General features: G+C 42.3%; 1 protein-coding gene across 2 annotated transcripts in view; it reads right to left on the bottom strand.

Moving 5' to 3' along the window:
* The window catches only part of MAP3K12 (mitogen-activated protein kinase kinase kinase 12), a 217,749-nt gene extending 213,522 nt beyond the window's left edge, over nucleotides 1–4,227 (bottom strand). For both annotated transcript variants that reach the window (XM_077483830.1, XM_077483832.1), the window contains exon 1: nucleotides 3,974–4,227. The gene's annotated coding sequence lies outside the window, so the exon portion shown is untranslated. The remainder of the gene's footprint in view (nucleotides 1–3,973) is intronic.
* Nucleotides 4,228–22,960: the final 18,733 nt, after the last annotated feature.

Raw genomic sequence — 22,960 nt, 5'->3', positions numbered from 1 at the left:
ACTTAATCTCAGAAATCTGCTCTACGACACCCTGAATTAGTCTCAGAAACCTGCTCTACAACACAGTGATCTAGTCTCAGAAACCTGCTCTACAATACCGTGGTCTAGTCTCAGAAACCTGCTGTACATTACCATGACCTAGCCTCAGGAACCTACTCTACAATACCATGACCTAGTCTCAGGAACCTACTCTACAATATCATGACCTAGTTTCAGGAACCTGCTCTACATTACCATGATCTAGTCTCGGGAACCTGCTCTACAATACCATGACCTAGTCTCAGAAACCTGCTCTACAACCCCATGACCTAGTCTCTATAACCTGATCTACAACACCATGATCTAGTCTCAGAAACCTGCTCTACAATACCGTGATCTAGTCTCAGAAACCTGCTGTACATTACCATGACCTAGTCTCAGGAACCTACTCTACAATACCATGACCTAGTCTCAGGAACCTACTCTACAATACCATGACCTAGTCTCAGGAACCTGCTCTACATTACCATGACCTAGTCTCGGGAACATGCTCTACAATACCATGACCTAGTCTCAGAAACCTGCTCTACAACCCCATGACCTAGTCTCTATAACCTGCTCTACAACACCATGATCTAGTCTCAGAAACCTGCTCTACAACCCCATGACCTAGTCTCTATAACCTGCTCTACAACACCATGATCTAGTCTCAGAAACCTGCTCTACAATACCGTGATCTAGTCTCAGAATCCTGCTGTACATTACCATGACCTAGTCTCAGAAACCTGCTCTACAACACTATGATCTGGTCTCAGAAGGCAGACTTGTCCAAAAAACACAGATCAAGCTATGTACAAATACAAAAACATCACACACATCATTGCCACAAGTCATTTACTTTCAAAATTAAAATAAAGAATCAATGAAGAACAGAAGCAATGTCGTATGTTAAATGTAAAAAAATCACAACTGATGAACAAACACAAGCATATGAGCAATGAGCCATTCCACTCCATTCTGAGAATGATGAAATCACCGCATATTGATATAGATATCTGCTAAGACCTCATATACACATCATTATACAAATATTCAATGAGACCCTTTATAAGACATATGTTATTTACAAAACATAGTTAACGATAGCAACCAATCAAAATTCAGGTAGCTGTAGTTAGAACAGCAATAGAAATATAGCTGATTGATATGGATGAATGACAAAGTATATGCAAGCCCAGTCGCCAAAATGTTATATAAATCTTTAACATAATAAATGAATATTGTGATCATAATATATAAAGTGATCCTGCCACAAAAGTCCACCTTGCTTTGTGCACTGGTCGAAATCACTTGGTGGAGGGGGGATTATGCTGGGGTTGTTTCTCAGAGGTTGGGCTTGGCTCCTTAGTTCCAGTGAAGGGAACTCTTAAAGACGTCAGCACACTAAGAAATTTTGAACAATTTAATTCTCCCAACTTTGTGGGAACAGTTTTGGGATGGCCCCTTCCTGTTCCTAAATGATTGCACACCAGTGCACAAAGCAAGGTCCATAAAGACATTTATAAGCGAGTTTGGGGTGGAGGAACTTGACTGGCCTGCACAGAGTCCTGACCTCAACCTGATAGAACACCTTTTGTGAGGACTTCGAGCCAGGCCTTTTTGTCCACATTAGTGCCCGCTTCTGGAAAAACGGCCAAACATTCCCATAAACACACTCCTAAACCTTTTAGACAGAATTTTCAGAAGAGTTGAAGCTGTTATAGCTGCAAAGGGTGGGCCAACTCAATATTGAACTCTACGGACTAAAACGGGAATGCCATTAAAGCTCATGTGCATGTAAGGGCATGTGTCCAATACTTTTGGTAATATAGTGTATGTAATATTAGGACAAGCCTATACAAGCCAATCAATTGTCATCCAATCACACAGGCATTTCCATTACATCGTTTGTGGTAAAGGAGTTTGTAAAAACAGATTGCCTAGTGTATGGTAAGTTCATACAGGTGACAATAAAAACAGGTGGTTGATCTGTGTTTTTACCACCCCCAAATACCAACCTACAAGTGTACATGGCTGATGCTCAGTTCTGTTTACGTTGCCACTGTTGTGATGCTTCATAGAGCAATTTTAATTCAGCATGTAGAGTTTGATAGGCAGCAACACCTGTTAAATTCAACTACTTCTGTCAACGGGATGGCACCGTGACTGCGTGCCAAATGTGACTATGGCAGATTCAGCACGGTAGTTGAAAGCAAAATCCCCCTTGGGGTTGAAATGATTTATTTGCATTCCGGAGGTGGTATTATCACCTCCTGAATGCCTCTAAACTGGCAGCCTCTGAAAAAACAATCCACCTCAGATCGCTTTTCAGAGGGGCGGTAGAGCCTGCCACCTATGTGAATGAGCCCATACAGTGACAATGACATGTGCCTGTCTCATGGGTAGACATGGGCTTCTGTTGGAGACTACAAGTTTCAGCACACATTACCCAGGCACCCTGGGAAGTGCCATGCAACAATCTTTGGTGCGTATATAGACAGTATAAGTCACCCTAGGAAATCAGCAGCACCAAGGAGCAGCAATGTACCAAACAAAGGTCAAAGGTATATTTTAGTTAGACAAAAATGGCAGTTGGTTATGACACACAGTGCTTTAGCGAAGTAAATATCATCCAGTGAGGGTTTAGATGCACTTTAAAGCAGAATTAAACCCAAAAGAAACATTTATTATATTGCAGCTTACCAATCCTTGGACTAGGTTCACATCTGTGCTGGTGCAGGAACGCGTCTAAATCTCATGTGTTCCCGTACCCATATACCGCTGCAAACGAAACGCGGTGCTTAAAAGGAAACGCGAGGGGGTGCTGTTAACTCTCAATGGCACTGCAGTATATTATATTTTGGTTTTGGATTTAATACTGCTTTAAGTACCAAACCTATTCATTTACATATAAGAGAAAATGTAAAAAATGTAGCCCGTCAAAACCCCATCCATGTCCCATTCATATATAAATATATACATATACATGAACACGCATGGACATATGCATATACACATACATGAACACAGCAATGACATTCTGTCCATTGAACACACACGTGCACACTCACACACACACACACCCCTATGTGGACCAAAGGCTATGTGTAGACACAGCCCAACACCACACCCCCTTGTTTAAGAATAAGCCTCTAGTGCCCCTTCATGACCACTTTTGGAATTGCAGACTCCAAGTAAAAAAAGACCCCATGGAGGACAATTCTGTGCCATTTAAACAGTTAATGAGGGGCGCAGAGCCAGAAGTTGTACTTCTCCTAACTCTTCTCTGTTTACATTATTGATTATGAAGCTGTACAAGCTATGGCTGATTGGCTGATATTTCTTATGTATTTATCCAGCAGCATTTTCATATGATGAGATTGTTAGGCTTCTAACAGCCATCATACAACAAATCTATCAGATCTTCCTCTCTGCAGCTATGCATTAACCTTCACCCATCAGTTATCCAATCCATCCTAGCATTATCCTTCCATTTTTCTGCACCCCTCTGAAGCCTGAGTCCATCTTGCTGTCTCCTCTATCTATATACCTGATGTGTGATCAGCCATCAGCAGAATATCTGTACATGGGGATGAGTGGGCATATTTATATATCATTGCCTTAGCTGCAGAGTGCATGCTATCATGTCTACTCTATGAAGGTCAGTAGCAGGTTAGCATAGACAATCCATATTATAGAAATAATGTGGCTGCATTGATAGATTCAATCAGAAAGACCTACACAGTCCTAATTGGAGGAAGGAAAGGCCTATAGCTACACATAAGCTGGCCAGGCACACAATGCAGGCTGTGATTGCACATCATCATCATCCAGCAGCAGATGGATGGATCCCACCATGGCAGCACACAGGTACAAGGAGCCATAGGCGAGCTGTATACATGGATTACACAGGATCACAGGAGGACGGACCACCCTCCACATCATCTTTTCTTACCTTTAATCACAGCGATGGCTCTGGCTGTGTGTCCGCCTTACACAATAGTCAGGAGCCTGTTCTCCCAAGGGCCTCCTCCTGTCACAGCCTCTGCATAGTCCCCATCTGGATCATTGGAGGACTGCAGGGGGATGGGGGCACCCGATTTTTCTCCCCTTGGAAGGACTGATGGAGCCTAGTGCTTGCTCTTCTCCAATGCTTTTTGGGGGGAGGGGGGAAGGTGGGTGGATGGATGGAGGAGGATGAAGAGAGATATAGAGGGAGGAGGAGGACCATAAACCAGGATCCTCCTATCTCTCATTGCATCCCTACGGAGGTCAGACACGCCCGGTGCTCAGCACCAAACACACACATAGCAGAGCATTAACCCTGATCAGCACCAAGGACAGCACCGATCTCCTACACCGACCATCACCCTTCCACAGGGATGCCAATCAGCAAGATACTAAATAGAACATATACTAAATGTACCATACACTAAATAGAACATATACTAAATGTACCATACACTAAATAGAACATATACTAAATGTATCATACACTAAATGTACCATACACTAAATAGAACACATACTAAATAGAACACACACGAGAATATAATATATACTAAATATAACATATACTAAATGTACCATACACTAAATAGAACATATACTAAATAGAACATACACGAAAATATTATACTAAATATAACATATACTAGATAGAGCATATACTAAATAGAACATACACGAAAATATAATATATACTAAATGTACTATACACTAAATATAACATACTAAATATAACATATACTAAATGTACCATACACTAAATAGAGCATATACTAAATAGAACATACACGAAAATATAATATATACTAAATATAACATATACTAAATGTACCATACACTAAATAGAGCATATATTAAATAGAACATACACGGAAATATAACATATACTAAATGTACTATACAATAATTATAACATACTAAATATAACATACACTAAATGTGACATACACTGAATGTAACATTTACTAAATATAACATATACTAAATGTACCATACACCAAATATAACATATACTAAATATAACATACACTAAATGTAACATATACTAAATGTAACATACTAAATGTGACATATACTAAATATGACATGCACTAAATGTAACATATAATAAATATAACATATATGAAATGTAACATACACCAAATGTAACATATACTAAAAACAACATACACTAAATGTAACATATACTAAATGTACCATACACTAAATATAACTTATACTAAATATAACATACACTAAATGTAACATACTAAATGTGACATATACTAATTGTAACATACAATGAAATAAAAATAATACAATAAAAAAGAATCCTAATAATAATGAAAGTATATTAAATGTCAAACACTTGTAGTTCTGGATTAAGTGGTGAGAGGTTTTTGGTTTGGCTGTCTGTCCAATCATTAGTAAGACCTCATCTGGGTGGGTACCTGGTTTTGACAGGTACCCGCCCCCACTTCTGGCTGACTTCACCTCAGCATATGTGTAGGTCAGGAACAGCTGCATGATTGTATGCATTCCCGACCTGTGGGAAAAACGTGCAGCTCTTTAGTAGCTGTGCAAGGGTGTCTTTAATTTTTAATGATAACCCCATGCATTGAAAAACACACGCAGTACCATGCGGTTCTGTGTGGCCACATTTTTTTTTATAAAGGGTTGAGTACTTTTTTCCCTGCGTTTCTCATGTAGAGCTGCTCTAATGCCCTGGCCGGTTGGAATTTCCGATGGAAAATGTGTGATCGGATCGTGTTGTTGGAAAATCCGATCATATGTGGGCTCCAGTGGACTTTTTCCGTCGGAATTTCGACACACAAAGTTTGAGAGCTGGATCTTAAAATTTCCGACAACAATCGTGTGTAGACAATTCCGACTGACAAAGTGCCACGCATGCTCAGAATAAATTAAGAGACCACGGCTATTGGCTACTGGCTCGTTTATAGTCCTGACATTCATGTACGTCACCTCGATAGGAACGAATGGATTTTCCGACAACTTTGTCCGACAGATGTATGCAAGACAAGTTTGGCACAAAATCCATCAGAAAAAAATCCGATGGATTTTGTTGTCGGAATGTCCGACCGTGTGTACAAGGGCATAAGAGATAAATACCACGTGATTTTTTGCTTTGAATAACTCATGCAGTATTTATCTCAAAAGTATTCAATTCACTAAAAATCGTGTTATTTAACAAATATGTTTTCTGATATTCAGCATTTAAATCTAGTATTGTTTTTAGTGAAGTGACGAGTTGGGACTGGCCTTATACCGCAGTGCTTCCACACTTTGACCATCAGTACTTCATGGTTTATTCCTTGTTCCCCCTGGTGGATACCGATCAGATTATTATCACTCCAACTATCAAAGCCCTATATATGGTCCGACGTCCACAAGACCATATTGGTGATTTTGACATTGCCTTATTGTGACTGGATGTGACTCACCTTTGCTCTCTTTGATGTTGCGGTTACCTTTTTTCGGTCAATGCCAGGACGTTTTGATGCATGGTCAATCAGTCTGTGAAACGCGTTGGTTATCCACAAGCACCTGTTCAAGCTCTTCGAACTGAGTATCAATTTTGGTCACAAATATATATGACCGAATGCTTTTGCTATTTTTATCATGTATACTTTCTAATAAATTAGATTTGATTTATACCTCAGTGATTGTGTTTACCTTAGTGATAGAAATATGAATCCGTGAAAATCCCATCACTTTTTGAGGGATGGATTTTCTCTCTCTCTCTCATTCTTTCTTGGGTTTATGTGACATTATGAACTCATCCTTAGTGTGTCTTCATTCACATAACAATAACCATCTAGTGAAATGTTTATTTACATTCCTGAGCTCAGGACAGAACATTTCCACACTGATACATTGCATACTTTTAACTTACTGGCCAGTGCAGATGTCTCCTCGTTGTTATTTTGTACATTGCTAAATTATCATCTGCCAATACCCTAAATCAGTGGTCTGGATACCGCTGCCTGGGAGCCAGATGCCGCCCTTTGCTTGCCTTTATCCAGCCCTTGGGGCACTATTCCTCCCACTGATATGAGATATTATTCTGAAATCTGACACAAATAATGGGGAACCCTTTCTCCCACTGACACCAATTATTGGGCACTATTCCTCCCTATGATATCAATGATGGGGGCACTAGGACATAATTCCAAATGTGACAATGCTTACTCCCACTGATGCCAGGCAAATTTCCACTCCCATTTGCCACAAACCAATGTATGTTTTCTTTAGTGAATTTGTGAATTGACTTTAATAATTAATCTTTTTTTTTTTTTTGCTGTATTTACCTCACATTTTAATTGAGATAATTACTTCAAATCTGATGTGTACCTGATAGGCCTGATATTTCTCCTTTCTATTAATTGTAATGACCACCATGACCGGGAGTGAAAGTGATGGGAGATGTCTTGAGAACATTTTACAACAGGAACATTTATTGTAATATTTCTAAAGGGTTATAATCCTCTACTGAAAGATTTCCTCTCACTTCTTGTTTTTTTTTTTTTTACAGCAGTGGGCCTCAGGCTTCCTCCAGCCTCAAGCAAGCTGCAGATTCCTTAACCTCCCACAGTGTCTCCAAGTTCTCATAGTGCCATCTAGCCTCCTATAGTGGGCTGCAGTGCCACTCAACCTCCCACAGTGCTGCCCAACCACCCATGGTGCCCCCTAACTTGCTGCAGCTCCCCATAGTGGCCCCAACCTCCACAGTGCCCTTGCATAGAACCCAGCATACTAGAGATATGCCCAGACCCCTCTGGTGACACATCCCCCACAATTACATTACAGGGCCACCGCCAAGTCTGCTATACAGTCCCCTAACCCACTCCATAACTCTCATTCCTTAACAAAGAACACCTAGACCAGTGATGGCGAACCTTGGCACCCCAGATGTTTTGGAACTATATTTCCCATGATGCTCATTTACACTGCAGAGTGTATGAGCATCATGGGAAATGTAGTTCTAAAACATCTGGGGTGCCAAGGTTCGCCATCACTGACCTAGACCATCCATAGCCTTCAGTCAATAATTTTTTTTACTCCCATACTTTATTGTGTGAGAATAAACTTTTTTTTATTGTTGGGCTATGGAAGATTTTGGAAGAATTTAGTGAGCCCTGGTTTCAAGGTTGAGAACTATTGGTATACAGCAGGCATGTTCAAAGTCCGGCCCGCAGGCGAATCACAGCCCACGGCCTGGTTTTAAACGGCCCGCCTGGTTATCTAAACATATATATCTTTTGTGGCCCCCGACGATCTCCCAGCATTGGGGCCACAAAAGATATATAGGCTCAGTCTGGCTGCCTCGGAGATAGGAGGCGGGATGAGTGCCGTGCACACAGGAGTATTTCCTGTTTACCCAGAAGTATCTGTAATAGGAAGTCCTGTCTCTGTCATTGGGCGACTGTTCTGTCCATCAAATGAGGCGGGACTTTCTCTTAAAGAGGCTGCTGTGTAAACAGGAGATTCTCTTCCTGCCCCCTCTTTGTCCCCTCCAAGGCTGCACTGATGGCAATGGTGAGTGCATTCCTGGCTAATGGTGGGTGCATTCCTGGCAATAGTGAGTGAAATCCTGGCTAATGGTGGGTGCATTCCTGGCTAATGGTGGGTGCATTCCTGGCAATAGTGGCTGCATTCCTAGCAATTGTGGGTGCATTCCTGGCTAATGGTGAGTGCATTCCTGGCAATAGTGAGTGAAATCCTGGCAATTGTGGGTGCATTCCTGACTAATGGTGGATGCATTCCTAGCTAATGGTGGCTGCATTCCTAGCAAAGGTGGGTGCATTCCAGGCAATGGTGGGTGCATTCCTGGCAATAGTGAGTGAAATCCTGGCAATGGTGGGTGCATTCCTGGCAATGGTGGGTGCTGCATTCCTAGTAATGGTGAGTGCACAGATGGGCACTGACCCTTATTTTGCTTCACAGTTCTTTATTTAAAATTTTAAGTTTTTTTTCCTGAAACTTCCCTCTTAAATTGAAGGTGGGTGCTATTCGCCAATAAATATGGTATATCCAAATAACACGCCTGAGCTAATTTCTTCACCACACACAGCCACAAAGGCAAGAGAATTCTTGTTGGGCCATGTATTAGTGCTCGAACGAACACACTTAGACCGAATTTTAATGGTTCAAAGAATATCAGGCAAAATAGTCGGCCTTCACGCATGTTCACTTCATCAAATCTGGCCCTCTCTGAAAAAAGTTTGGACACCCCTGGTATACAGGATAGGAAGTGAAGGAAAACTGACAGGACTTTCACCCATCTATGAAACTCAGCTGATCACAGATCAGAGTAAGGGGTCGATCCCAACCCCTTACCATGTGATCAGCTGCCAGCCAATGACAGCTGATCATGTGATGTAAACAGAGCTGGTAATCAGCTATTTTTCCTGGTAGCGTGAGGAGGAGAAAAAAAGCCGATCACCGGCAGCTGCGAGAGGGACATTTGGTCCTAATTGTGGAGAGCCTCTGCAGAGGCTTCTGTGCCCACCAGCATCACCTACCAGTGCCCACCAGCGCCACCTACCAGTGCCCACAGTACCACCCATCAGTGCCCACATTGTCACCTATCTGTACCCACAGTGCCGCCTATAAATCACTAATCAGTGCGTCATCACCCGTGCTGCCTATCAATACCACCTACCAGTGCCCATCAGTGCCACCCATCAGTGCCATCTTATCAGTGCCCATCAGTGCCATCTTATCTGTGCTTGTGTCGCCTTATCTGTGCCTATCAGCGTCCATCAGTGCAGCCTCATCAGCGAATATCAATGAATCAAAAAAATTACCCATTTGCAAAATTTTATAAGAAACTATGAAACATGTTTTTTTTCATTTTTTTTATTTCTGTCTTTTTTTGTTTGTTTAGCAAAAAAATAAAAACCCAAATGGTGATTAAATGCCACCAAAAGAAAGCTCCATTTGTGTGAAGAAAATTATAAAAATGTCATTTATTACAGTGTAGCATGACTACACAATTGTCATTCAAAATGTGACAGCGCTAAAAGCTGAAAATTGGTCTGGACAGGAGGTGGGTTTAAGTGCCCAGTAAGCAAGAGGTTAAACTCCTTGTAATGTACATAGATCACCCAGAGGGAAATGTTTTTTTTTTTCTCAACAAAAGTGGAGTTACTCTTAAAAATGAACAATACAATAATAACATAACTAATAAGAGTTGCATTTCAATGACAGCCAGGTTACACAATCACATGAAGATTCCCATTGATTTTTTATGCAGAATTGTACACTCGTCAAATTAGATTGTGTGTAATAAATATTTGCCAGTTTGACTAATTGCTTTTTTTTTTTTTAACACAGCTGCACTGTATTTCATGAGGTTATTTCATGTATCTACACATGTAAAGGTTTTTGTAAACTTTATTGGAAACTTTCATCATTTTACAATCTGTCACATAGCTACCATAAGTCAAATAAAAACACACATTGTAATTTTATTTGTTATTCTGAAATTGTTATATCTTTTGATTGTTACATTTACACAAGATTTTTATTTTTGTCAGCATTGTTTTGTTGTATAGGCTGCCCAATTGTTTTTAAACTGTATCTTGTACGTCTACTAAAATTAATAAAACAGAATTAAAAGAATTTTTAAAAATGTACACAGGATTGCACACAAAATATATTTTATGATGACCCCTAAATACATAAAGGCTTGAACTGTCATAGTAATACCCTGAAACATTCTACAAGATACCCACTACAGTTCGACTACATCTAAGGAAACCTTTTTCAAGTAAAAACTTAAATGATCACATTGATTTAATTTTATTTGCAATTTTTCAATTGAATTTACATTTTCAATTTTTTTTGTATAATTTCATCTAACTGTTATAAATGTTACAAGTCTATGTGTGTATCCTGCTGTTACAGTAGACTAAATAGGTGATGTCCCTACTGGTCATGATAGTAAGACACAGGTGCCCTGAGACTGATACACAAAAAGGAATTTTCCACATTCAAGGGCTTTGTGCATCGATATTTTGAAAGGTAATGGGATACAGTGCTGTCATAGTTAACTTTGAAGGCTATGCCGCTTGATGCTGATCTGAAGTTACCAGCCAACTAAGAGCAGTGATGGTAATATTATAAAGCCCCTAAGGTCTTAGCCATTTGTAACTTGATATGACCAACACACACTGTTAATGGCCTAAGTGATCTGGAGGCAGATGAGCCCAACATACACAAGGAAGATGGAGGAGATGTAATAACACTGGGCCTTTGGATCCTCTACCTATCAATCACAACTCTGCTCACATTGCAAAAAAAATCACCAGAAATAGTATTATTAGGACGCAAAGGGTGATGGCTGAAACCAAATAGCAATAGATCTTCTGACTAACTCAACAGTAATTAGATGTTGCATGCGCTACTTATATTTGTGTCACTATGTTTAAGCGATAATCTACGCTATCTGTTTACAGAGATCTTAATTAATGTTTGTCACCACCTGCAGGGGGTATATGGTAAACAGAAACAAGCAGCATAGTGTAAAAAATGTAAACTGTTATTTGGAAATGTACTGATTAGTGGTATGACTAATGCTTCTGCCATTAGAGATCCCCCACATCAAATACTTAGTAATTTAGAAATACAAAAGTACCATAGGAATGAGTGAAATTATTGAAATTCAATCCACTGATTATCTGAAATATCTTTTTTTTTTAATAATCTTTATTTGGTTTACATTTTGACATTAATATAATAAAGGAGAGCAAAGAGAGAAAAAGAAAAAATAAATAAGAGGGGTGCACCTGCCATGGTCCCAAGGAAAACAATATGAGACATGTGTTAAACGGGGATACCTCCCTTGTCCCGGACAATCGGTCCATGTGGAGAATAAGTGGATCCCAATCTCAGCTAGGGTCGATAGGTAGTGCATACATGGCAAGAAAGTTCTTTTGAAACAATATGACATCTCAGAATACCATGAACTATCAAGCATTAGGGTACCGCTCATATATCAATAACAAAAATGAAGGTGTACCAAATGTACAGAAAGGTTTGCACCTGGTTCGTTCGCTGATTAGACGTAGCCTATGTAGGGCTGTCGACCATAGGACATTGGTTCGTTTGGACAAGTCGCTTAAATGTTGCTTCTTCCAAAGCCAATAAAGCCATGTCCAGGCTAGAAAAAACTGGGATTGTGTCATGTACCTTATGTTGTCTTTCCAGGCTGCACAGGTAAGTTCAAATCCTTCTTGAGTGCCTTTACAAGTGGCAAGCCAGTCCTCTGCCTCCATGATCTCCCTCACCTTTCCAACCCAATAAAGCTCTCTCGGAATGTGCAGGCTTTCACAATAAACTGGTATAAGGCGTTTTGCAGCATTCAGAAGGTGGGGGAGAGCACTGCGTTTGTAGTGAGAGATAGGCTTGGGAGGGATGTGGAGAAAAAAGTGTTTTGGTGAGACTGGGAGAGCTATACCAAGACCATCCGATATGTGCTTACTAACCATTGACCAAAAAAGTTGTTAATAGTGGGCACTCCTACCATATATGTGTACATTTTCCCTTCAGTCCACATCCTCTCCAGCACAGGTTGGAGTTGGAGGGATACACTCTAGCTAGGGATTAGGGCACCCTATAACCACCTCGATAAGAGCTTGTAATTATTCTCTTGGGTCTTGGGAGTCCACTGAACTCAAATAGGTCAGGCGGTATAAGTGATGCAACTGCTCATCGGTGAAGTCACACTGGAGGTCCCACTCCCATTGTCTCACAAAAAAGGACTTGGGGCTAGATTCAGCTGCCTCCAGCATCTTGTAGAAGGCGGAAATCATGTGGGGTAGAGGGTCGTTAGCTGCCCAAAGGCATTCAAATTCTGTAAGAGTAGACCTAATCTGTGAATTTCCGTGTTGAGTGGCACAGGCAACGAAATCAGCTAGTAAACGATGCCTCCAGAAATCAAAGGGGAAGCTACCATATCATTCCCTAAGGGTGGTAGGTGGAAGCAGTGTGTGACCTGCTACAAAGCATGCCAGGCTGACAACCCCATCACTCACCCAGGTTGAAAGGAAGGACAGCCACTCCCCAGGGGGAAACCATGGGTAACAACCCACGGGCGCCAACAGAGACATCTGAGGTGCCAGTGCCAAGTGGCCATTTATTCTATCCCAAACCCTCAGAGACTGTGCAGTCAATGGAGACACCTAGTCACAGAATCCCCTGTCCCTCGGAAGAACCCATGGCGCATATGACAGGTCCCGACCTGCCATAGTCTTTTCCAGGGGAGCCCAAAGCTTGGAGGCAGAGTGGAACCTCCAGTTGAGAACATGCTGCAGTGCAACCACCTGGTAGTATTGTAAAACATTGGATACTCCCAGGTACCCTGTTCACTTAGACCTTTGTAGCAATGCCATGGCAAGTTGCGGTCTCTTAAAGAGTAAGAGTATGTAGGGCAATATTGTAATTTTAATAGTATTTGTGCGACCGACCCACGTGAAGGATGCTCTATCCCAAGACTGCAAATTTTGGTGAATCTTCCCAAATGGGGGACATAGATATCTGTGTACAGGGAATCTGAGCGATCAGAGAGCTGGACGCCCAAATATATATCCTACAAATACTGCAGCTGCTGACTTTTAATAATCAGACGCTTATCTGTCGATGCAGGGGAACAAAGCCCCGCTCGTCTCCCCCTCCTCTCTGCGGCGCTGTCACTGTGGATGCCCAGCTGTGGCTTCACAGACGGGCAAACACTGCGCGTGCGCGAGCCGTGCTGCGCACCGTGACTGGCCGGGCAATCTTTTGGACCTGTGACATGTCCCAGATGATTGCCGAGAAGGAGGGGGGGGGGGGGGGGAGAGGTGAATTTACTTTTGGCACCAATTCCATCTTTTCAATATGGGGCTCTAGGGAAGATTGGGAACTCCTCATATCGTATTCTATCCATTTCACATTTACAAAAGCAACTTATGCAAACATCAAGCATGCAACCTGGTTTGCAGGATTTTTACTGCAAGGCCTTGTTCACTGCTGCCCCCCCCCCCCCCACCTAAAAAGAAATACTACAGCATTGTCAATTACTAATTAGTTTGGTTGCTTATTATAGCATCACACAGCATGAAAAATGTAAATGTGTGACTGAAGATCAGGCTTATGAGTCCTATGGTAAACATGTACAATCTGCTCAATAAATGCAACAGCTTGCTTGCTTTAAACACAGTGGGGTTGAGTTAATAAAGGCAAATAGATTGTGCACTTTGCAAAGTGCAGTTTCTCTCTGCAAGAGCAGTTGCTCCAGAGCTTAGTAAATGAGCAGAAACTCTGCTGACTTTCATCATTACCCATGTGCAAGCAAAAATGCTGTTTTTGTTCTTCCTTGTATGTAATTGGATATTATTTGCAAATTTAAACTTTTACTTGGTTCTGGAGCAACTGCAATTGCAAAGTGCAAATCTTATTTGCCTTTAGTAAATCAACCCCAGTGGAGGAAGTGCATAGAAGGAGCAATAAATAATTAGGTACGACATCATTTCTTCTCCATTTCTTTGGAATGCAAGAGATAGGTCCAACAAAGTTTCTAGGATGCATCTTTAACATCCTGATCTGCTGCTCCTGCTGCTACTACTGCCTGTCAAAATGACAGCTGCACTTGTGTATCACAATTGCAAACAGAGTAAATACACTGAGCAAAATTATAAACGCAACACTTTTGTATTTGACCTTATTAATCATGAGCTGAACACAAAGATCAACAACTTTTTCTATGTACATAAAAGGCATATTTCTCTGAAATATCGTTCACAAATCCATCTAAATCTGTGTTAGTGAGCACTTCTCCTTTGCCCAGATATTCCATCCACCTCACAGGTGGGGCACATCAAGATGCTGATTAGACAGCATGATTATTGCACAGGTGTGCCTTAGGCTGGTCACAATAAAAGGCCACTCTAAAATGTGCAGTTTTACTGTATTGGGGGATCCGAAAACCAGTCAGTATCTGGTGTGACCACCATTTGCTTCACCCAGTGCAGCACATCTCCTTCGCATAGAGTTGATCAGATTGTTGATTGTGGCCTGTGGAATGTTGGTCCATTCATCTCCAATGGCTGTGCGAAGTTGCTGGATATTGGCAGGAACTGAAACACGCTGTTGCATACGCCAATTCAGAGCATCCCAAACATGCTCAATGGGTGACATGTCTAAGTATGCTGACCATGCAAGAACTGGGATGTTTTCAGCTTCCAGGAATTGTGTACAGATCCTTGCAACATGGGGCTGTGCATTATCATGTTGCAACATGATGTGATGGTCCTGGATGAATGGCACAACAATGGGCCTCAGGATCTCGTCATGGTATCTCTGTGATTTCAACATGCCATCAATAAAATGAACCTGTGTTCGTTGTCCATAGCATACGCCTGCCCATACCATAACCCCACCGCCACCATGGGCCACTCAATCCACCACATTGACATCTGCAAACCGCTCACCCACACAACGCCATACACGCTGTCTGCCATCTGCCCTGTACAGTGAAAAACGTGATTCATGCGTGAAGGGAACGCCTCTCCAAAGTGGCAGATGCCATCGAATGCAAGCATTTGCCCACTCAAGTTGGTTACGATGACGAACTGCAGTCAGGTCGAGACCCCAGTGAGGATGACAGATGAGCTTCCTTGAGACAGTTTCTGACAGTTTGTGCAGAAATTCTTTGGTTATGCAAACTGATTGTTGCAGCTGTTTTCCGGATAACTGGTCTCAGATGATCTTGGAGGTGAAGATCCTGGATGTGGAGGTCCTGGGCTGGTGTGGTTACAGATGGACTGCGGTTGTGAGGCTGGTTGGATCTACTGCCAAATTCTCTGAAATGCCTTTTGGAGATGGCTTTAGAAAAGAGAAGAAGGAAGAGAAATGAACATTCAATTCAAGGGCAACAGCTCTGGTGGACAGTCAGCGTGCCAATTGCACACTCCCTCAAAACTTGCGTCATCTGTGGCATTGTGCTGTGATAAAACTGCATTTTAGAGTGGCCTTTTATTGTGGTCAGCCTAACACACACCTGTGCAATAATCATGCTGTCTAATCAGTATATTAATATGCCATAACTGTGAGGTTGATGGATTATCTTGGCAAAGAAGAAGTTCTCACTAACACAAATTTAGACAGATCTGTGAACAATATTCAAGAGAAATAGACCTTTTGTGTACATAGAAAATGTTGTAGATCTTTGCGTTCAACTCATGATAAATAGGGGCAAACACAAAAGTGTTGCATTTATAATTTTGCTCAGTGTACAATGTGTTGTTTCATTGTATTTACTATTTAATTCATGTAGCTCAAAAGTGATCAAACAAAAAAAAAAGTAATGCGTTATTATTCCATAACTGGCTCCTAAATAGCTAATCCCCCCACCCCCGCTAGTTTTTGTTGTATTTTTTATTTCTATTTGTTTTTACAATATAATGAATATTATCACTAAATAAACAGGTCCATAGAGGAAATGTAAAAATTGCCTTGGTCTATAGCAGTGATGGGGAACTTTGGCACCCCAGCTGTTTTGGAACTACATTTCCCATGATGCTCATCTACACTGCAGAGTGCATGAGCATCATGGAAAATGTAGTTCCAAAACATCTGGGGTGCCAAGTTTCGCCATCACTGGTCTATAGAAATCTCTAAGCTCTAGAAATTAACAAAACCTTCCCTTGCAGTGAGGGCCCATCTAGCAAGGGTCAACTGAATGTTAAGTCTAGGAGGGCAGGGTTAAGAAGTAATGCTTCCCTTAAGCCCAGTACACACATACTGGAATTTGACCAGTTCCTGCTGGTTCAGCAGGAACTGGGTGAATTTCAGTATACCACTGTCTGTTCAACAGATGCTGGTCTAATGCCTGGCTTCTGTTGAACAGTCTGTCATGCTGGAAAACCAGCATTTGATCAGTGCTTGCAGCCAATGACTGCAAGTGCTTATCTGTGTATTCTGATGGGGAGGAGCTGTCAGAATACAATAATGACAGCAGGAGAGATCCTTGCATCAACGGCACTTTTATTGATGCAAGGATCTCTCAGGTTTTTTTTTTTTTATTCCTTTTTTATAACCCGCCGGTTGAACAAAAAATAAATAATAAATTGTACATGTACAGCCAGCTTTACTCATCACTCCTGGAGGCTCCCTTGAGCTGTCCATCAGTTGCATTCCTGGCTCCTCCACATACAATGCAGAGTTAATGGTGTGATGATTCCAAGGGACTGTCCACAGCCCTGATCACCAGAGGGAGAAGAGCAGAACACTGGAGCATGCTGAAGTGGGGTTAAGGTGAGTAATACAACCTGTTTATATCCTCCTACACCTAACCCATAAAGTGCAGGGGAGCCCCACTGAAAAGATAGATTTTGTCCAATTCCCAGCATTGAGCTTTAAGCAATTGGATAATAAAATACAGAGTGACATTTCTTTAAGTGGCATTGATTGATCTAATCAGTTTTCAATGATTTTGTCACTGGAAACCAGGAAGCAATTAAACTGCATGTCCAGTTGTCTAAGGCCCTACACAGGAGACTCTACCTTACTTCCTGTCCAGATGACAATGTTATCACTGATGCAGGAAGTGTGACAGACCTAACCAAGATAGGTGCTTAAAGAGGGATTCCACCAAAAAAAAAAATATTAAAAGCCAGCAGCTATAAATACTACAGCTGCTGACTTTTAATAAATGGACACTCACCTGTCCCGGGTTCCAGCGATGCCGGCAGCCGAGGCCGATCGATCGCTCGGCCCTCGGCTGCTGCCGCCACCATTCTAGGTGAGGGAATCAGGAAGTGAAGCGAATCGGCTTCACTTCCCGGTTCCCTACTGCGCATGCGCGAGTTGCGCCGCGCAATAGGAAATCTCCGCGCTGTCACTGGGACCCGTGTGTGTCCCAGCAGACAGCGCGGCAGGGCAGGAAATGGCGTAGACTCCCACGGGAGTCTATGCCCAGAAGTGGGTGTAAATACCTGTCTTTGACAGGTATCTCCACCCCCCTCCTCCCTGAAAGGTGTCAATTGTGACACCGGAGGGGGGGAGGGATCCGATCAGCGGAGGTTCCACTTTAGGGTGGAATCCCGCTTTAAGGAGAGGACTAGGAGCAAGCTTCTTACCCACTGATTATGGGCCCTGGGTTGTAAGGAAACAATATTCTTTGTGAGGTGTATGCCTGGGGACCCTTGAAATAATGTTACTTTGGATTCAAGTCCATGTCCCCCCAAGACTCACAGACTCTGGGAATCCTGTATAGGGCCTATAGGCCATATTGGAAATAGTGACTGCTTCACACTGTTGGGACTCCAAGCAGATGCTGATGTCATTAGCCAGCCACCTGTCTTGAATTGTCTGCTATAATGTGTATTGTAGTTAGGGAGTCTGGAAACGATTAGTTAATTAGCTCATGTTAATTTAGGTTTCTGGTTACAGATGTATTGTTAGCGTAATATGAGCAGGAGAGGGGAACCGCCTACTCAAATGTTTAAAAGCATGTATTCGGTTTTCTAATAAAAAAAGTTTGATGTTCAGCAGCCAAAACGAGTACTGTCTAGTTATTGGTTGTAAAACGGTTTGGAATATCTGATATCTATATTCAGACTGGAGAAAGTGGTACATGATGAATGAAAGCACTCTGTGTGGGACGTTTTGTTACAGGAAGTAAGGAAAATTTCCCCCTTACCTAATCTTTCAAATACTAAAAGAAAAAATGGTTACCGTATGTCCGAGTTTAAAAATTCTGAGAGGAATTGATCAAAACTGAAACAGCCAGAATCTGGACCAGTTGTGCATGGAAACCTAACAGGTTCTATCTGACAAAAGCTGGTGGTTGCCATGATAAAGTCCCCCCCATCCCTTCATGTTTTCTTGCACACGATGGACCATGAAAGTCAGCAGAGCTTCATCTCATTCATTAAGCTGATGGGAAAATTATCTTGCACAATTAAACAGCCTATCAGCCTATAGTATATGAACTCTTATGTGTTTGAGAATGCCCCTTCTGTCACAATCTGCAAAACATTAACTGTTTCTACTTACCTTGAGACTTACTTACATACTAATGGAGTCAATGATCAGAGACAAAGGGGTTGATTTACTAAAGGGAAATCCACTTTGCACGACAAGTGCACTTGGAAGTGCAGTCGCTGTAGATCTGAGGGGGAGATGTAAAATGAGGGGATGCTCTGCTGATTTCTATCACCTAATAATGTTTAAACAAAAATGGCTGTCTTTTTTTCCTTGCATGCCCCTCTCAGATCTACAGCGACTGCACTTTCAAGTGCACTTGCAGTGCTTCTGTGGTGAAAAGTGGAGTTGCCTCTAGTAAATAAACCCTGTAGTGGAATAGAAATTAAAGTTTTTGTATGAACTAAATTACATAAACGTAAAAGATGAAACAGTTTGAGCTTCTCATAAAAACTTAATGATGGGTGAATAATTTAAAAATAGCTTCTAACCAGAAAAGGGAAAAAACATTTCATATAGGAACTATTAAGAGGTTCTTAGAAACATCAGCAGATGAATAATACTAAAGTACACCTACCAAGTAGTTTAGGATGGATCAGTGTTATATTTTATAGTACTCTTAAGAGACACAGGATGCCTGTGTCCCCACGACATGCTGTGGTTCCACCCCTTGGCCCTACACGTCACTAAAGGACACATCAGGGAGCAGTTGCTATCTGCAGGTCCAGTCCTCCAGCACTTATCCCATCTAGGTGGTGGGTATTGGCGGGCATCTGGAAAAAGGCAGCGGAGTGCAACCAGCAGAAGCAGGAATTGGGCCCCTGTATCTCCTCCCCTCCTCCTTTTTGCATAACCAAGTTTATTAAAACAAGAAAAAGTGCATACAAATTATTACATACAGCCAAGGTGTCATTGGTATCAGAAGGGTGTACAGTAAGTAGAGTACAGCCGGTTCAAAACCGGTGTCATGAATAACAAACATTTGTAAGAGGGAACAAAAACCAGGGAGAGAGTGGTAGCTGGTCCCGACCATGTGGGTCAGCCAGACCCAAACCAGAACACACAGTTAGGGGCAAACCATCTAACTGGCAACATAGATTCAAAGTGCCTTACGTACAAGTATCGGAGTCTTGTAACCAACGATCCCATATTTTGTCATATTTGGCCGGGCATCCCCTGTTAATATACACAACCTTTTTATATGGTAAATTATTATTGACCTCCGCCTTCCACTCCGCCAGCCCGGGGGGTGCGGGCCGCATCCACCTCCGGGCAATGACCTTCCGCACCAAAAAAAAGGTCTCATGCAGGAACGTCTTAGCGTATTTGTCTATAGTATCTGGAAGTACCCCGAGTAGGCATTGTTTCGGGTCCAATGTGACCGGAGAGCCCATGTGATCGTGCAGGAATGTTATAACTTGCGCCCACAGGCCTTGTATTTTAGGGCATGACCAGATTAAGTGAAAGAACGTACCCACCTCACTCCCACACATCTGACAAAGGGTAGATTGAGTGCTTCTGTATCTGGCAACCCGAAGGGGGGTGAGATACGCCCGGTGGATAATATAAATTTGGGTCAGTCTGTCAGCAAGTTTGGGTGAGACAGCCTTGCAGGATTCCAAAGCCTCCTCCCATTCCCCATCCTCCAAAGGGCCCACCTCTCTCTCCCACCGGGGCCTGAGAGTATGTGCCAGTTTGGTGGAAGCAGGGGTAGTGAGCATGTCATAGAAGGACGAAGTTAATTTGCGGGGGTCAGTACTCTTGATTATGGCCATTAGTGCATTGGTGGCTGATTGCGGGATGGATTCTGAAAACTGAGCCCGGGCCGCATGTCTCACCTGTAAAAATCGGAAGAGCATGTAGCTGGGGAGTGAGAATTCTTCTCTGAGCGTGGCAAAGGTTTTAAGGGTTCCGTCAACAAACAATTGATGCATATAGAGAATACCATGAGTAGACCAAAGGTCTGCATCGGGAAGTTGTAAGAATTCTGACAGAGTTTTATTATGCCATAATGGAGTGTAATCATTATAGAGTGGTATCCCCAGCTTGACAGAAGCCAAGTCCCATATGCGTCTGTAATGGTATAACAAAGTCTGTCTGTTGTCCCCCAGGCCCGCCCCACCAAGGCCTATCCTCCTCCCCTCCTCCTAGGCATTCAATAGGATCACCTGTCCTTTCAGCCAGTCGGATGACAGGTTTCAGACATGCTTCCTGATTGGCTGGGAGGAGGATCAGTGTTACAACAGCGAATATTCATTTGCTTTGGCAACACACCTGGGTGGGCTCTGGTTCACAATGCTCTGCGTCCAGAGCCCACCTTATTTTGAAGCCTATTAAAGCCTCTGGCTCTAATCAGGTGCTTAAAAAAAAACCCCACCCCCACCACTGTAATTCATGTGCATGGCCTCCTGCAAGGGGCCGGACACATGGATGGGGGGGTGTCAGCATGGAGAGGGGCACGGCGCCCGTAATGGATGGGCCACTCCTATCAGCAAGGCCAATGTCAACAGATAAAATCACAGCTTACAGCAGGAGACACAGACACCCAACACTCCAGGAAGCATTCAGTGGCGAAGATTCTATAAAAGGCTATGGCACTTCAGCAAAGCAAAGATTGCTGGCACAGGCTGCTGGAGGGTTAGTATAATACCTCTCTTTCGCAGGGAACCGTTCTAAGCCCCTGTACACACGGTCGGAGATTCTGCCAACCAAATCCGTGTCCAAAAACTGTTGCATACACACGGTCGGACTAAGTTGTCGAAAAATCCGATCTTTCAGAATGTGATGACGTAATTTCGTTACGATGGGACTACATTCAGGCTAGTAGCCAATAGCTTTGATGTAGGAATTTGATCTCAGCATGCGTGGCACTTGGTCCGATCAAAATTCGCTACACATGATCGGAGTATGTCCGATCGAATCAGTTGGTCGGGAAATATTTCCAACATGTTGGAAAATTGGGTCCAACGGATATTCGGATGGAATCAGTCCGATGCATACCACACACAGTCGGATTATCCGACGACACGGTCCGATAAGACACATTCTGACGGATTCTCCGACAGTGTGTACAAGGGCTAAGAGTTTTCGAGGGCAATGACAGTGTCTTGCTATTTTTGTCATTTTTTTCATTGTACACCTGGTTCGCTGATGTTTTATATCTTTTTCTTTCTATTTGTTTTGTAAAAAAAAAAGTTAATACAGAGCACACCCAGTAAACCATAGTGCCACAGAGCAGTATAAGTTTTCTAAAGCGAGAGCTTAGTAGGAGCTGTTTGCTTTCAGATTGTATCACTCTAAAGCTGGCCATAGAGAGTTTGAATCTCTGCTGGTTCAGCTGGAACTGGACGAGATTCGAACCATGTATGGGCAGGCTGAATGTACCGAAGTAGATCGATTGATCAACTTGGCTACAACCAGCCTACCAGATTTTAAATAAACCCCTGTGTTCTCCCACCAGGAAAGAATCCCTCATAAAGAGGGATTCGGAATTGAGCAAATTTCTTTCTTGCAGCCAGTGGTTGCAGGAAAGAAATTTGCACCGTCTATGGCCAGCTTAACTGAATTTGGATGGGTGACAAATTTGGGTTGGTTGTATAACAATGTAGGGTAAGAATTATTACATGAGTCCTTCAGCCATGTGTAATGCCCTGAAAAAAGAAATGTCAGCAATACCATGTTGGAAGGATAAACGTGTGGCGCTCCAACTGGAGATGAAAATAATTAAAAATAATATTTCTATGTAACTGACTTTTCGGTATTGAACAAATTAAAGAAATAACATGAGTATGGGGCTTATAGCACATTATGCAAAACTAAAAAACTTTACGCTCTAAACATTTTATCCAACCAGATTAACTTTTAAATAACTTACGTTTATTCATCCAGCAAAAAGGGGACTACCTAATGGCCCTGTCCCTCTATGGGAAATTGGATGACCAGGGAAGCATTTTGAGATATACAGTGG

This window comes from Lithobates pipiens, unplaced genomic scaffold, assembly GCF_037356315.1.
Source record: "Lithobates pipiens isolate NorthernLeopardFrog02 unplaced genomic scaffold, aLitPip1_a1.2 Scaffold_16, whole genome shotgun sequence".
In the NCBI taxonomy this organism is placed as follows: domain Eukaryota; kingdom Metazoa; phylum Chordata; class Amphibia; order Anura; family Ranidae; genus Lithobates; species Lithobates pipiens.
This window is presented reverse-complemented; position numbering and strand designations above follow the sequence as displayed.